This window comes from Triticum aestivum, chromosome 3D (assembly GCF_018294505.1).
Source record: "Triticum aestivum cultivar Chinese Spring chromosome 3D, IWGSC CS RefSeq v2.1, whole genome shotgun sequence".
Lineage (NCBI taxonomy): Eukaryota > Viridiplantae > Streptophyta > Magnoliopsida > Poales > Poaceae > Triticum > Triticum aestivum.
Genome location: NC_057802.1, coordinates 75425298 through 75432213, shown reverse-complemented (window position 1 = coordinate 75432213; position 6916 = coordinate 75425298).

Sequence of the window (6916 nt, the reverse complement as noted above, 5' to 3'; positions counted from 1 at the left end):
GTGGCCCCTCGGGCATCGTATCGCGTTGATTCTTCTTCCCAAAAGTCATAAATATTCCAAAAAAATCTCCGTCAGTTTTTATCCCGTTTGGACTCCGTTTGATATGGGTTTTCTGCGAAACAAAAAACATGCAACAGACAGGAACTGGCACTGGGCACTGGATCAATATCTTAGTCCCAAAAATAGTATAAAAAATTGCAAAAAGTATATGAAAGTTGTAGAATATTGGCATGGAACAATCAAAAATTATAGATAAGACGGAGACGTATCAGCATCCCCAAGCTTAATTCTTGCTCGTCCTCGAGTAGGTAAATGATAAAAAAGATAATTTTTGATGTGGAATGCTACCTAGCATAATCTTGATCATGTAATCTAATCATGGCATGAATATTAAGACACGAGTGATTCAAAGCAATAGTCTATCATTTGACATTAAGACAATAATACCTCAAGCATACTAATAAAGCAATCATGTCTTTTCAAAATAACATGGCCAAAGAAAGTTATCCCTACAAAATCATATAGTCTGGCTATGCTCCATCTTCACCACACAAAATATTCAAATCATGCACAGCCCCGATGACAAGCCAAGCAATTGTTTCATACTTTTGACGTTCTCAAACCTTTTCAACTTTCATGCAATACATGAGCGTGAGCCATGGACATAGCACTATAGGTGGAATAGAATATGATGGTGGAGGTTGTGTGGAGAAGACAAAAAGGAGAAAGTCCCACACCGACGCGGCTAATCAATGGGCTATGGAGATGCCCATCAATTGATGTCAATGTGAGGAGTAGGGATTGCCATGCAACGGATGCACTAAGAGCTATAAGTGTATGAAAGCTCAAACTGGAAACTAAGTGGGTGTGCATCTAACTTGCTTGCTCATGAAGACCTCGGGCATTTGAGAAAGCCCATCATCGGAATATACAAGCCAAGTTCTATAATGAAAATTCCCACTAGTATATGAAAGTGATAACTCAAGAGACTCTCTATATGAAGAACATGGTGCTACTCTGAAGCACAAGTGTGGTAAAAGGATAGTAACATTTCCCCTTCTCTCTTTTTCTCTCATTTTTTTTTGTTTTTTGTTTTTTTTGGTGGGCTTCTGTGGCCTCTTTTTTATTTGGGCTTCTTTGGCCTCTTTTATTTTTTGTAAAGTCCGGAGTCTCATCCCAACTTGTGGGGGAATCATAGTCTCCATCATCCTTTCCTCACTGGGGCAATGCTCTAATAATGATGATCATCACACTTTTATTTACTTACAACTCGATGTCTAGAACAAAGATATGACTCTATATAAATGCCTCTGGCAGTGTACCAGGATGTGCAATGATCTAGCGTAGCAAAGATATCAAAAAACGGAAAGCCATGAAAATATCATGCTAGCTGTCTTACGATCATGCAAAGCAATATGACAATGAATGCTCAAGTCATGTATATGATGATGATGGAAGTTGCATGGCAATATATCTCGGAATGGCTATGGAAATGCCATAATAGGTAGGTATGGTGGCTGTTTTGAGGAAGATATAAGGAGGCTTATGTGTGATAGAGCGTATCGTATCACGGGGTTTGGATGCACCGGCGAAGTTTGCACCAACTCTCGAGGTGAGAAAGGGCAATGCACGGTACCGAAGAGGCTAGCAATGATGGAAGGGTGAGAGTGCGTATAATCCATGGACTCAACATTAGTCATAAAGAACTCACATACTTATTGCAAAAATCTATTAGTCATCGAAACAAAGTACTACGCGCATGCTCCTAGGGGGATGGATTGGTAGGAAAAGACCATCGCTCGTCCCCGACCGCCACTCATAAGGAAGACGATCAATAAATAAATCATGCTCCGACTTCATCACATAACGGTTCACCATACGTGCATGCCACGGGAATCACAAACTTCAAAACAAGTATTTCTAAAATCCACAACTACCCACTAGCATGACTCTAATATCACCATATTTATATCGCAAAACTATTGCAAGGAATCAAACATATCATATTCAGTGATATACAAGTTTTATGTAGGATTTTATGACTAACCATGTGAATGACCAGTTCATGTCAACTCACTAAATAGATATAAGTAAAGCACATGAAGCATTCTATAAATCCATCCTCAAAAGATTTAAGTGAAGTGCAAAGAGCATTCTATAAATCAACCAAGGAATACCTCATACCAGCATGGTGCATAAAAAATAAAACTAAATGCAAAAGACGCTCCAAGATTTGCACATATCGCATGAACAAAACGAATCCGAAAACATACCGATACTTGTTGAAGAAAGATGGGATGCCTTCCGGGGCATCCCCAAGCTTAGACGCTTGAGTCTCCTTGAATATTTACTTGGGGTGCCTTGGGCATCCCCAAGCTTGAGATCTTGCCTCTCTTACTTCTTCTCACATCGAGACCTCCTCGATCTTCGAACACTTCATCCACACAAAACTTCAACAGAAAGCTCGGTAAGATCCGTTAGTATAATAAAGCAAATCACTACTCTAAGTACTATTGAAAACCAATTCATATTTTGTTTTTTAATTGTAGCTACTTTAATATAAATTTTCCATGGCTTAATCCACTGATAGAAATTGATAGTTTCATCAAAACAAGCAAACTATGCATCAAAAACAGAATCTGTCTAAAACAGAACAGTCTGTAACAATCTGAACATTAACCATACTTATGGTACTTCAAAAATTCTGCAAAAATTAGGAAAAATAAACAATTTTTATAGAAAGACAGTGCAAAAGTTTCAGAACCATTTGATGTTCCAGTAAAATAATGTAAAATCGCGCACTACAGCCAAAGTTTCTGTCCTGCACCGCACAAACCAACAAGCATTGTAAACATCCTAAAGGCAAACATTGGCACATTAATTTTATAATACAATGGAATTGTACAAGGGGATAATTATTTTTGTTGAAAAGTTTCTGTAATCAAGATTCACAAAGTTTCCGTGAGCATGAACAAAGTTCAAGGAGCTCTCCCACTTCAACAATGCTTGTCTCTCTCACTTTCACTTTCCTTTTTGAAAAGTTTTGGGTTCCCCTCTTTATTTATTTTTTGTTTATAAAATTTATAAAAGCACTCAACAGAAATAAATGACTCTCTAAAACTTTCGGGTTGTCTCCCTGGCAGGGCTTTCTTTAAAGCCATTAAGCTAGGCATAGAGTGCTCAAGTAGTGAATCCACCCGGATCCCAAGGTATATCAAAGCCAATTTTAATTAGCAATGATTTGGCATTTAGTAGTGAGCACAAAGTAACATATATCATGTAATGACGAAGTCTAACTCTCTTCCTATGCATCGTTATGTCATAAAAGAACAATTCATGCACATAAAGTAAAGGCCAATGCATAGTATAAACAGTTTCTTGCAATTTTTTCGTGTTGGAAACATAAAGAGGCGGAGATGTAGTTCCTCTCTCATAATAATTGCAAGTAGGAGCAGCAAGCACATGCATATTATACTCATCAAAATCATCATGTGTAGTAGTAAAAGGCAACCCATCAATATAATCCTTAATAAGCACAAACTTCTCCGATATAGTGTAGTTTGGAGAATTCAAAAAGATAATAGGACTATCATGTGTGGGTGCAATAGCAACAATTTCATGTTTGACATAAGGAACTATAGAAAGTTCATCTCCATGAGCATAATTCATATTGGCATCTTGGCCACAAGCATAGCAAGCATCATCAAAAAGGGATATTTCAAAAGAATCAATGGGATCATAATAGTTATCATAGCAATCATCCTTCGGTAAGCACGAAGGGAAATTAAATAATGTATGAGTTGGAGGGTTACTCTCATTAGAAGGTGGGCATGGGTGATCAATCCGCTCTTCCTCCTTTTGTTCTTCGCTCTCCTCCTCATCTTTTTCATCCAATGAGCTCACAGTTTCATCAATTTCTTCTTCCATAGACTTCTGCAAAATATTAGTCTCTTCTTGAATGACGGATACTTTCTCAATAAATGCATCAATATCGGCATTGTATTCATAATTCTCATAGCAATATTTAAGGATAGCTAAATTTTCAGGTCTATAAACAGCATCATAAAGATTTCCACATTCTTTAAATACAGATTCAATTTCATAAGCACCCATAAAAGCAACAAATTCTTCTATTTGTTCCACATCATAGTAATCATATATACCTCTAGCATAAGAAGCCAAGGTTTCATTATCATTAAAATTGCATGAAAAGGGAAGGTGTGGAGCCTTCATCCTAGAGCAACATGTATAATCATAACTCAAGCATACTTGCCGAGCATACCACTTCAACATATAAATTTGATCCCGTAATAGTTTCCCTTTTTGAGTCAAGCGATAATCCCTAAAGTATTCACATTGATCCAACGTGTCTCCCATTACCAGATTGAATGGGGTTTTCTCAGGATTATCAAAGTAGTACATAATGTCTGTCACATAACGAGCATCGAGGGTTTTAGGAGGTTCCCCATCTCCATGAGTAGCAAGTAAACCTAATTTTTTGGTATTTCGTGTTCCATATCCATAACTAAAGATAGAGAACAACTAAGAACAGCAAAGAAAAATTACTTAGTGATAAAGCAAACAAGCACACACGAGAATATTCACCCCATGCTATAACTCCCTGGCAACGGCGCCAGAAAAAGGTCTTGATAACCCACAAGTATAGGGGATCAATTGTAGCCTCTTTCGATAAGTAAGAGTGTCGAACCCAACGAGGAGCTAAAGGTAGAACAAATATTCCCTCAAGTTCTATCGACCACCGATACAACTCTACGCACGCTTAACATTCGCTTTACCTAGAACAAGTATGAAACTAGAAGTACTTTGTAGGTGTTTTCGGATAAGTTTGCAAGATAATAAAGAGCACGTAAATAAAAAGTAGGGGCTATTTAGATAAAGACACAACTAAATTAGTTTTAGTAGAGAGCTTTTTGTCACGAGAAAGTTATTTGTCCCCAGGCAATCGATAACTAGACCGGTAATCATTATTATAATTTTATTTGAGGGAGAGGCATAAGCTAACATACAAAATCTTCTTGGATCATATGCACTTATGATTGGAACTCTAGCAAGCATCCGCAACTACTAAAGATCATTGAGGTAAAAGCCAACCATAGCATTAAAGTATCAAGTCCTCTTTATTCCCATACGCAAACAACCTACTTACTCGCGTATATGCTTCTGTCACTCACGCCACCCACCATAAGCAAATCATGAAGATATTGCAGACCCTACAGCGGGGATCCCTCACGCTTGCGCGACACGGGGAGCACCATAGGACAGCACCAATAATAAAACGTGCAACTCAAACCAATCACGATCATCAGTTAACCCATAGGACAAAATGGATCTACTCAAACATCATAGGACAACCATACATCATTGTGAAATAATATATAGCGTTGAGCACCATGTTTAAGTAGAGATTACAGCGGGTAAAAGAGGGGTTACACCGCTGCATAGAGGGGGGAGAGTTGGTGATGACGGCGGTGAAGTTGTTGGTGTAGATTGCGGTGATGATGGTGGCCCCGGCGGCACTCCGGTGCCACCAGAAGCGAGGGGGAGAGAGCCCCCCTCCTTCTTCTTCTTCCTTGACCTTCTTCCTAGATTGGAGAAGGGTTTCCCCTCTGGTCCTTGGTCTCCATGGCATGGGAGGGGCGAGATCCCCTCCGAGATTGGATCTGTCTCTCTGTCTCTCTCTGTTTCAGCGCTCTGGATTCTGCCCTTTCACCGTTTCTTTTATAACCGGAGATCCGTAACTCCGATTGGGCTGAATTTTGGACACGATCTCTATCCGGAAATTAGCTTTCTTGCGGCGAAAGAAGGGCTCCAACCGCCTTACGGGGTGGCCACGATGGTCCAGGGCGCGCCTGACCCCCTGGGGCGCGCCCCCTGCCTCGTGGCCCCCTCGGGCATCGTATCGCGTTGATTCTTCTTCCCAAAAATCATAAATATTCCAAAAAAAATCTCCGTCAGTTTTTATCCCGTTTGGACTCCGTTTGATATGGGTTTTCTGCGAAACAAAAAACATGCAACAGGAACTGGCACTGGATTAATATGTTAGTCCCAAAAATAGTATAAAAAGTTGCCAAAAGTATATGAAAGTTGTAGAATATTGGCATGTAACAATAAAAAATTATAGATACGACGGAGACGTATCAGCCAACTGTCGTGGTACTAAGTCTGACAGTAAGAATAGGGGGTACGTATGAGGAGGCAAGTTCCTAACTACGGCGAGGTTGTACACACGAGTTTACGAGTTCAGGCCCCTCTCGAAGGAGGTAAAAGCCCTACGTCTCGGTGCCCTGAGACGGTCGACTGGAATATGAGTGTGTGTGTTACAGGGGTGCGAACCCTTGTGCCGGTGGAGGGGGTGTCTTATATAGAGTGCGCCAGGACCCCAGTCAACCCACGTTACACAGGATTCAGTATACATTAAGACAGGGCATGTCATAAATGATCTTTAAGACTACGGAGTGAACGACTGACCATTGCCATCCTGAGTGACTTTAGGTCTTCTGTACTCCGAGCGGTTTCTTGTATGGTCGAGTGATTTCATCCTGGTCGAATGGAATTGGGGTATCCGAGTGGAATAATTGGTCGAGTGGTTGCACTCCAAGGTTACTTCAGTCGGTATCCTTTGTTATACCTTGAATGTTCTTGACTTTAGGGTAGTGACCTTGGGTAGGGTGTGTAGGTCAGGCCTATGACATCGTGACAATGAGCGCTGTAATGATGCGATCACAAGAGCAGCCATGATCAAAACCAGCAAAAGGCGCGCAACGGTCGTCTCGGACGCAAAGGGAGCGATATGAGACCATGATGGCCTTTCTTTTTTCCTCTCAAAAGAACCAAATGCTGCTGGCCGGTCGACCAATGTGTGTACTAGTGTGGTGGCACTTAACACTAGCACTCA